The sequence below is a fragment of the Rhamphochromis sp. 'chilingali' genome (assembly GCF_963969265.1).
Source record: "Rhamphochromis sp. 'chilingali' genome assembly, chromosome: 6".
Lineage (NCBI taxonomy): Eukaryota > Metazoa > Chordata > Actinopteri > Cichliformes > Cichlidae > Rhamphochromis > Rhamphochromis sp. 'chilingali'.
The window spans coordinates 23497167-23507971 of record NC_137933.1 but is presented as its reverse complement, the minus strand read 5'-3'; the positions used below and the strand labels follow the sequence as shown (position 1 = coordinate 23507971).

At 42.4% G+C, this 10805-nt stretch overlaps 1 protein-coding gene across 2 annotated transcripts in view; it reads left to right on the top strand.

Annotated features, from left to right (window-relative positions):
- Window positions 1–747: 747 nt before the first annotated feature.
- zfhx3b (zinc finger homeobox 3b) overlaps window positions 748–10805 on the top strand; it is a 135701-nt gene continuing 125643 nt past the window's right edge. For both annotated transcript variants that reach the window (XM_080884385.1, XM_080884382.1), the window contains exon 1: window positions 748–1192. The gene's annotated coding sequence lies outside the window, so the exon portion shown is untranslated. The remainder of the gene's footprint in view (window positions 1193–10805) is intronic.

The window sequence follows — 10805 nt, the reverse complement described above, 5'->3', positions numbered from 1 at the left end:
CGTACATATAACCTGTTAGTTCTAATATCCAGGGAACTAAGCATGCTCTTTTTTCCCTTTGTTTTTTGCGGGTTACAATAGTAAGCTATACCCTGGCATCCTGCATGCTGCTGTTACAGTACACTTTTGCATAGATGTGGAAATCGCTTTGAAAAAAATAATCATCCCCCCCGCAAATGTTTATTGTAGTTCTTTGCAAACACGACAGGTCGCTGAATGGTTACAGGTACACTGTGCCGATGACTAGCAGGCGAACTTTTCTGGTTATTTCAGCTGCCGAGAGTCTGATTTGGTTTTCAATAACTTCTTTAAACGTACAATCTAAACTCACTTAAAAAAAGAAGAAGAAGAAGAAGAAGAAGAAACATAACCCTCCGTGCAGCTTTGACGAGACCAAATTGGCTCGCATGGACCCAAAAGAGACTGAATAAAATAAAGCCGGGCTGCTTATGCGCTTTAAGTGACCGAAACATGTGCATATCTTTCATTTTAAAAAGCAAAAACCGCGACAAGAAAACGTTTTCAAAAAGTGGAGGAAAAAAAAGAGCGGAAGAAAAGCTGCGTCCGTGGCACCGGGCTTTGCCTGCTACGGCTGCCTGCTCCACTATTAACTTTCGCTGCCTTTCCTCTAATCAAACTCTTACTTTCCGCTGTTCTTAATTCCATATTTTCAATTCCTGATCATTACTTTCCTCTTTTTTTCTACTTGTATCTATCCATCCATCCCTCCCTCCCTCCTCTTTCTCCCTCCCTCCCTCCCTCTCTCTCCCGAGCTCTCTCCTTTGCTGAATCTTATTGATCCAGAAGGCGGCTAATTAGCCCTTCCCTTCGTGCCTGTGTAATGAAGCACATGCGCACTGAATTAATCACAGCCATTTTTTGCAGGAAACTAATTAGCAGGAATAAAGATCCAAAGAGTTTTTTCTTTTCAATCATCAGATCTCACTTTCACCTCTTCCTCGCTCCCTCTAACACAAGACTCATCGCCTGCTTTGCATCCAAATTATTTTTATATTGCCTTTAACAACTAATAGTACCTACTTCGTTTTTTACACTCCGCAACAACAATGATCTTTCTTTTGCCACCCTAAGCGCAAACTGACCAAAAGGGGACTGCCTTGATGGGATCTTTAGCTAAATCATCTCAATACTGGATTAAAAAGCGAGGATCACAAACCGGCAGCGAGAAATTGTAAGTTTCAACTTTGCGTTTGTCTCTTTTCCTCTGTTTCAGCGATCCTATTCTTTTCGCTGTCTGACTTATCTGAATCTCTCCTCTCCTATCTGTTCGTAGTTTTTTCGTGTAGCGGACCTGGCTATTCTCACGTTGTGAGAAAAGGCTGGCGATCACAAGTTCATTTCATGCAAGTAGTTGGTTTATTCTCGATTTTTATTCGTATCGTTACCTGTGTTTACATCAGCGTCCGTCCTCTCCTCCTCATGAATGGAAGATAAGAAATAGGCAAGACAGCGATCCACTCCAAGCAGTTGATCGTGGAGAGAGGGGGGGGATAAAAAAAGCACGGTTTTAAAACAAATGTGTGCTTTTCGGTGGGATCGGGGAAAGGTGTAGAGGGTTTGTGGTTGTCGAGAAACGTGTTTTGAGGCACAAACGCAATGAGAGAGGGCTGTGCTGAGCGGCGGACGAAGGGCAGCGGCAGCTCCACATGAGCGCTGCCCAGAAAAGGAGCTCCAAGTCCAGCTAGTGGGGTCCGTGTGTGTCCGGCAGATGGGAACATCTCTCTCTTTCTAAATTTTGACAGATTTCACACTTGCCACATCCACGGGGTTTCACCAACGTCGTGTGCTTATAAAATCCTCTTCTGGATAAAGACATTTTTGTTCTTCTCCGACACGTCTCTGTCTGAAATGGGCAATCCCTCCGCCCTGCCTTAGTTCCTCTAGCTACACTTTCCCCCCTTTACCCCACTTTGTCCATCTTTTCTTTTTTATTTTTCATAGCGGTTTGCCTCTTTCAAGCGTTGTTTTTAAGTCGATACTCGCTCATTCACTGACGGAGTCACATGCAAATCGATCGACGTGTGTGTTTGTGTGTGTGTGTGTGTGTGTGTGTGTGTGCGTGCATGAGCGGGCTTGTGTTTGCGGGCGCGGTGTGTGCAATGTGAATGTGGTTTGTTGAGGGAAAAACGGAGCCCAGGGTCTCCTTCGTGACAGGAGCGGATCAGCAGGACCTTGTACACGGACAGCCTGAGAGTCTGAGCAGCGCTGCACAGAGCAGACATGCATTTTAGGGAAGACGGCGACAGCCTGCGTCTTCTGCCTCGAACTACTTGGCTACCGTATCTTGACTTTCAAGAAAAGACTTTTCCCCGAGAAACGTTGACCAGAAAGACAACAACACATTTCCTCATTTGACTGACCTTAAGCAGACACTATCATTCCAAAGTTACTGCCGGAAACTTTAAGCGTGGTCCAGGCTAAACCTGCAGGTCACTGAATGCATTTAGTGATCGCTTGTAGGAATAAAAAAAAAAGAGTGAGAGAGAGAGAAAAGAAAGTCAAACTGGATATCTTCAAAATAGAACAGACTGCATTGTTGAGTGGAAAACACACGCCTTTTGAAAGAGATGGTCTCAGCTGAAGAGGCCTTTTCCCCCCAATACAGTTGATTATAGCTTTGATAGGCCAACTAATCTCCCCCTCCCAAAAAACATGAATCTGATCGGAAAAAATAAAGAAATCGGAAATTCTGTTGCCTTGACTGTAATTGAAAGATGAAAATTTCTGTAAATATCCTCAAACATAACGACTACTTTTCAGGAGGACTTGGTCTATATACGGCTTTTTAAAAAAGCGGCGAGAATGATTAGGTAATCTGCGATATATTTCGCGACACAGAGTCGGGAATAGAAAGAGAGAAAAAGGTTTTTCCGAGCGAGCAGAGGCATTGATAGGATATGTGTACCGTTTGGGGAAGCAGAAAGGGGGGTGAGAGGCTGTGTGTGTCTGTCTGTGAGGGTGGGGGGGGGGGGGGGGGGGGGGGGGTAGGTCAGACAGCAAGAAACGGGGGGAACAGGGGTCATGGAGTGAGAGCAGAGATAAAAAAGACAGAGAGGAAACCCCCTCGCAAACAGCCGAGGGATAATGGGGAGAGAGTGGGTCTGGCTGGGGGAACAGGGTGATGGTAGGCTAGTTGTTGGCATGTTTTGGGAGCCACACAAAGCCCGTATGGTTGTCAGCATCTGCAGGATTAAGACTTATTTTAGGATGGGAGAAACGAAAATAGATCAGTAACGGGTTTAATACAATTAAACGTTCATGTAGTCAAGAGGTTGCAAGAGAAAGCCCCCCCCCCCCCCCCCCCCCCCTTAAAAAAGGGGTGGGGGTGCTGCTGAGGGTAGGAGTGCAGAGGGGTCAGATAGCCATGGGCCATAGAGGAGCAATCAGAGGAAGAGGTCAGGTAAACAGATCCCTACCTTTCAGGCTGTAGAGGAGCAGACAGAAAGAGATTAGCACTGCCAGAGAGAGGAGAGACCAGCATTCTTATTTTTCTTTGCATTTTTATCGGTAATCTGATTCACATTTAAGTCATTTTTTTCTTCTTCTGTACTTTGTATTCCAGTGTCTTTCTGCGACTGCAACAGTAACTTTTATGTGCTTCGAATTTTAAAGGTGTTAATATAGGACAGGTAGGCTGCTGTGCCAAAACATGAGTGATCTCCCTTCCTCCCCTGCCTGACAGTTAACGCTCCACATCCTCCCTCTCTCTCCCTCTTACCTTACAAAACAAAGACAGCAGAAATGTTTACTGTCATCTCACCTGTCTGATTTTCCTGTCTTGCCTCATTGTCATATTTATGTTTAATTATAACAGTTCTAGGAAAAGGTATAGGAATGTCACTGGCTTTATTTTTGTGTAATCTATTTCACAAATTGTCAGGAGCTGTGTTTGGTGTCGCTAACTGTAGTATCTCAAGCTCATCTCTGACTGTGATAGTGGAAGTATTCCGCTCAGGTTTAAAGTGCTACCAGAGTGATGTATTTACCACAGACAGCTTGTGTAGAAATATTTGAGGCCATCGTATTTATTTTGATTTGATTTCTTGTGATCAGAGTTATTTCTCCCTCTCCGTTAATATCTTTCTCAAGACTAGGTTATCATTTTTGTTTAGAAGAGTGTTTTTTGCCAAAAGCTCATTTTTAATATTTCCACAAATCCAAAACATTTCAACACAAATAGGTATGGCAAATCACCTAAGCAAAATATGAAGGTAGTATATTCCCTATGTTGACAATAAAAGAAAAAAAAATATAGCTTATGGATTTATTTCCCAAATTTAATTGTAATTATTTTTATCAGAATTTTATTAGTGTTATAATTTTATCTTTTTGACATCACACGGTGGGATTGTTATGTGAACGTGATGGACAAGTATCTAAATTCTTTTTCTTTCTTTGAAATCAACTGGATTTGATTTTCTTCTCCACCCCAATAGCACTGTGGTGCATTTCGTTGTGAAGCGTGATTCTGGTTGTGATTTATCGTGTACTCACACCTGGTTATTTCTGTGTTCTTTGTGTTGCGATTGTTATTCATAACATGAAGGCAATATTTGGTGTCGTAAAGCTCTGATATGATGTCAGTATTTGCTGTGGAGATGTGCAGTTGCCATTGATCTTGCACGGCAACAAATCGGTTGTCCACTGTTTGCACTTAGCCACCCCCTCATCTTCCATTACAATATTTGATGACAGGTATATTCAGAGAATTCAGGTGTCACTTGACCGAATGAGTGGGAACAGCAGGTCCAGTTTTGTAAATGAGATAAAGGGGAGTTGCAGTCATCACAGATGGACTTGTTCCGTGGTTTGGGGGGGTAGCACAGAGAAAGGGGAGACAGCGCCTCTGGCTGTCGTAACCCCTTCTCTTCCTCTCCATCTCCCCTCTCTCTCTCACTCTCTCTCTCTCTCCTCCCTCTTTCACTTACCATCCTGTTCTCTGTGTTTTTGCGTTTCGCTCTCCTTAACTCCCACCTTTCCGTGCTTGGGCACCGGTGCCGTGGGAGAGCTCGCTGCCATGTCCTCTGTCGGAGAGAGCCCTCTTTGGGTGAAACAGTAGGCTTGGGCCATGTAGGAGACATTCAGCACAGTTTCACTTGTGTCAGATAAAGTGTGTGTATGTACATATAGAAAACAAAAATCCATACTGATTTATGCAAAAAAAAAAAATTCTCCATATTATTATTATTATTGTTATTGGACGGTTATTAAACAGTCACCAGACAGTTATTTCCTCCTTTCTGTGTATTGTCTGCATGTAAGTCAGATAGTACAATATATGTGACTGGCAGTGATCACAGACGATGGCTTTTGAATTTGATGTGTGATTTTGATGCATGGTCATGCAACAAAGACCAGTTTTTCCAGCTGTCCTGCAGCCGAGGCCAGTATTTGCAGTATTTGTGTCATGCTATCATAAAGAAGCGGGCAGGGGGAGGAGGGTGTCTTAGTTAAACACAGATAGTGAGAAAGTGGGATGGGAGAATAGAAGGGATGTCATACTCTAGTGTCTGTGTGTGTGTGTGTGTGTGCGTAAGCATGCCTACAGTGTGTGCATGAATTCTCTACCTGATCCCTAATCCCAGTGGCCCCCAGTGTCCAAAAAGAGTTCCTCTTTATCCTCAGAAAGCCATTCCTTTTTTCCTTATAATTCTCTCCCTGTCATTTTTTCTTCCGAGCTTTTCTTCATCTTCAGTGTCATCCTTTTATCTTTAAGTGAAATTGGTTGGGTTTTTTTTTTTTTTGTGGTTTACTCTTTCACAATATGTTATCGTGTTAACAATCTTGGTTAAATCATTGTGGTAGACAAGATTTATGACTGAGAAAGATGCGCATGTGTGTGTGTGTGTGTGTGTGTGTGTGTGTGTGTGTGTGTGTGTGTGTGTGTATGTGTGCGCGCAGCAGCGTTCAGATTTGTGGGCATACTGCCGTTCTGAAAATCTAATATCTTTTGAGTGTTCCCCATCAAGGTCTTTATATGATACCCTTTTGTTTTTGTAGCCGATGCTTTTATTAATTTTAAACAGTTTCCAAAAATCTAAGCCAGCGTTCAAATCAGAGCAGACCTGTGTTGTGAGAACGCAACATCGCTCTCTTATCATACAGACATTAGAAAGATGGGGAGAAGGAGAAGAACACCCCCCCCCCCCCCCCCCATGTTTAGGAGCAAAGTGTGACGTGGAACAGAGTACAATAATGTGTGACACAAATTTATACAAATTTTCATTCAATTCTAACAATAAATTAGTGCCGTGGAAGTCATGAAAAGGGGATTATAATGTGTTTGTGCATCTCCGTCCTTGACTAGAATCTCAGTATTGCTTCTGTAATAAATGTACAATATCAGTTTTGCAGCAAATAAGGCTGCTTGATAGATAGCGGTGTTGTAACAGTGATAAAGACTGTTTTATTTTTGGGTTGCTGTATCGACTGTGAGTGGAAAAGCTGTGTGATGCATGCCTGTCCCGGCAGTATACTGGCAGTATCGTAAAAGGTGAGTGTGTGTTGTGCATGTGTGTGTGGTAGCTATGACTGACTGTGCATCCTATCTGAGGCAGCAGCAGCTAGCTCTTGCATTTAGGGATGGGAGGAACATCGGTTTTGCGTCGGCATAAGGCTACATATGCCTACACGCGGGCAGGGTAGGGATGACAGGGAGGACTCAAAGGGCTGCAAAATTGAACTGAGCGGCACCCCAGCCCCCCATGAGCCCACCCTTCTCTTGGACCCTGGAGGCCAGCATTCCACCCTCCACGCTAGTGCTTATCATCACAAAGGGCAGAATGCATAAAACATGGAGGACGCTTAGACAGAGGCAGCCCAGGTTGCCTTTCTCTCTCTACACTGAGCCCTGGAACAATACATGGGCCCCTCTGGCCTGTGACTCTGACGACACACACGCCGTCTTTTTTGTCCTCCCCTATTTCTTTGTCATCCTCTTCCTCTTCCTCTGTGTTACTGTGCTCTGTGGAGTGATAACTGCCCTCGTATTGTTTATCTGTGTCTGTGAAATCTACTTTGTGTAACTGAAATGTAAGCGTGCGTGCGTGTGTGCGTGGGTGTGTGTGGGTTGCATGAGGGAGAGGGAGTGACAGGTTCAGAAAAGTGACAGTGCATCAGCTGCATAGCTCCTGCTTTCAGTGCGTGTGTGCGTGTCTATATATGTCTAATAAATATACATATATATTTTTTATTATTATAATATTATTATTATGTTATTCATATAATTGACCTATTGAATAGATGCCAGCATTTAGTAATAAAATAAATATTTTATATAAAAGAAGCCATCAGCACGCCGTTTTTTCTTGTTGCTAATTTATGCCAGGGTCATCTAATGACCTAAAATCATGGCTTATATTAATACCAATTAAAGTGTGTGTGTTTTAAAATAACAGATCAAATACTATGTGAAAGTGATGCTAATATTTGTTCCTCCATGCAAGTCATTCTCCTCTGCTACTGTGCCCTGTGTTAACACTGCTACACGTGCATAAACAAGCTGTATTTGACTTTTTTTGTGTTTACTTACTGACTGATTCACTGATACAGTGAGGTAAAACTGCAATTCGAGTGTTTTTTCTTAATGCAGTGATATTCTATTTTCTTTTTTCACTTCTTGGTTGTAGCTTTAGTTTTGATTTCAGATTTAGGTCATAATGATTTTAATTCCCTTTCTGTGCTTTTGCATAGCATCTACTCCGCTCTGAGACTGTGACAAACAGTAGTTATGTCTGCCTAAGGAGGTATTAGTCTGCATCTGTCTATGCGTTATGAGTGTCTGATAGCTGGGCGGTAGGAATGTACCACTGGGATGTGCTGGACCCCAGCAGGTCTATGGCACTTCCTCTCTGTGTACCTCACAGCTTATCCTCCTCAGGATTACAGAGAGAAGAAAAGAAAAGAGTGATGGCAGGAGCACCCTTTCCCTCTCACACCCGCTTTCCTATTTTTACTCACACGCACACACACATACACACTCTCATACAAATCCCAACAAAAAGTGTAATTCACTTGCAAATGTGTAGTATCCCGACCATGTTGCACGTTGAGGGGATGGAGAGAAAGAGAAGGCGAGGGAGGGGCGGAGATGGAAAGACTGTAGTGTATTTCAGCATTAGACAAGGCTGAGATGAAGCTACAGACTGCTGCTTCCTGTTCATAAAAGGCAGCCGGCTTCATCTGTTCGCCGATAGATTATTTAGGAGTTTGCGCACATCATCTGTTGTTTTGTCTGTGTAAATAACTAAATGTGGGCATGTGTGCATTACAAGATGTCGTACAGAGAGCATGCGAGTCAAAACTTGCCATTTGTCATTCCCCTGGTTTCTCCTGAGGTGGCCTGGTGTTGCTTGCTTGGTGCCCTAGGCGACTGATCTGCCAGCAGTGAAGGGGTTAAGAAGCAGGGATAGCCCTCTTTTGTCTCTGCGGCCCTCTTTGCCATTGTTGTGGTGGAATTGAGCTCAGTGCACCTCACTTGACCACAGCAAAGCAATAAAATGGCCTCTAAGTGCTGTAGCCTCCATAGTCTTCAGATGTCAGCTTTCTTTCAGCTTCTGCATATAGTTTCCTTTTTTCCTCGGTGTTCACTGTACCGTGTATGCATACCTTCTGTGTATTATATTTTTACTAATACATTTAACATAACATGCTGATGCATTTTATTACTCCTACATGACTATATATTTTTTTAACTGCATAGTGAGAAGAACTTTAGCTCTTTGTGTGTGTTTTTTGTTGGAAGGTGCACGTAAATCAGAAACGAAATTCTTTCATTTTTTTAGTTGGTGCTGTGATTGGTTGGATTATATAAAAGAAAATAGCTGTGATGGTCCTTTCCTGAAAACAATATCAATATATATGTTTTCTTTATTAGCTTTCAGTGAATATAAAGCAGCATGGAGCTTTATAGTATGATGGATTTTTATGGAATTGTGCTTTTTTTTTTTTTAAATACATACAATCTGATCACCACCTAAGTCATTATCAAATGAAATGAATAAATTAAAGCACCAGCTGAATAAATGACAGCAGGCTTGGATCCTTCAGTTTTTAAGCTATACACTGTATTTTATTATTTTATATTTTCAGTTCTAAAACAAGTAATAATGAAACAAATGCAGGTCATGATATACATATTTCATTTGAGAATGTATTATTATAATGTGGTGTTACCGTGTTCGAATGCACAGATGATTGTTTATAGCAAAGTCCCACCTTGGCAGACGCTGTAATTAAAAAGAAGATATACTGCATGTGCGTCTGTCGCCGTCTCACCTCGTCAAATAAGCATCTACCTCTTGCAGTGAGCATGTCCATGGATTTATGAAAGATTTCTGATTGGCTCAATTATAATTGCCACTGTCCCGAGTTAAAACCATTTATGGCAGGTGTCACACACACAGGCAACATTATATGGGACACCAACCTGCAATTAAACTAGCAGTTCTTCAAAACCACGATATTACTGCAAGCCTCTACGTTATTCTGAATGGTGTCTCTGTCTTGTGTGCCTTTGCCTCTCCCGTCTCCTCTCTTTGCTTTCCTCCTCCGAAGACACGTGTGGGTTTCACTCTGGGTCTCACTGTACCAAAAACAAATGCTGTTTCTCATTTTCCCTGTGTTAAATGAACAAACATAAGGACTTCAGTGCCTCATAATAAATTGATTAGAGAGTGCAGACTCCCACACAGCAACACTCTGTGCGTGTGTGTGTGTGTGTGTGTGTGTGTGTGTGTGTGTGTGTGTGTGTGTGTGTGTGTGTGTGTGTGTGTGTGTGTGTGTGTGTGGCCAGCAGAGGAGAAGGCATACTCTCGTTTCCTCCCTAAGCAACTATAAATGTATATTTATCCAGTTTCATGGCATTTGTTGTCTCGTATATACCTTATACTTCCACATATGTTCTCAGCGCTGTTTTGCACCCAGTAGCTGAGGTCTCGTTATGACAGCGCTGTGGCGTTTATGTATTTGATGCGTAAATCTGGTAGACTGTTTGGCTTTCATTCTGATGTTTGGTGTCACAGACCTGAGATCTGGCCTAAGCTGGAGGGGGTGGGGTAAGTCCCATGGGGCTGAGACAAGGCTATAGGGCCGTAACAGACCGGTGACCTCGGCTTTGTGACGTCATTCGCCTCGTCTGGTCACCATGGAATTCATTTTCCCTACTGTTTAATGAATGAAGATGGGGGCCCCGGCTAGTTTATGGAGCTATTAGTTTTTCTGCTGAATATGGAGACCAATGTAAGAATAAGACAGCATAATGGCAATTTATAATAATGACTTTAGGTTAAAACATCCCTTTTATAACTTCTTCACGTCTGTTAGACTTTGGTTTCATTTTAATTAAAGTTTTCTTTTCCTCTTTTATTGAACTTGTGACTTTTCAGTTTTACTCAGGTGGCAACACGTTGCAAGCATTGTTGTACAAAAGAGTAAAAAAAAACACACCCTGACCACATATAGGAAGTCAGGCTGAGGTAAGAGCTAGACTCAAAACGGATACTGACTGTTACAACAGTTTTTCTCCTCTTTACATGCTTGTGCCAATTCTTTGACAATAAAGATTCTACTTTCTCCCTTTCAATGTAATGTTTTCTCCTTCCTCTGTGGAGCCTTAAAATGTCTTTTCCCCTATAACAACTCTATATCATGCAAATTTGACTGAGATTTTAAAAAGGCTTCATTTGTGTAATTTGGGCTGTATGTCTTATGTAAATCCAGCGCTGTCCCTGCAAATCAGACGAGGTATCTGTACGAGGACGAGGAAGGCTGTAAAAAAGGCTCCT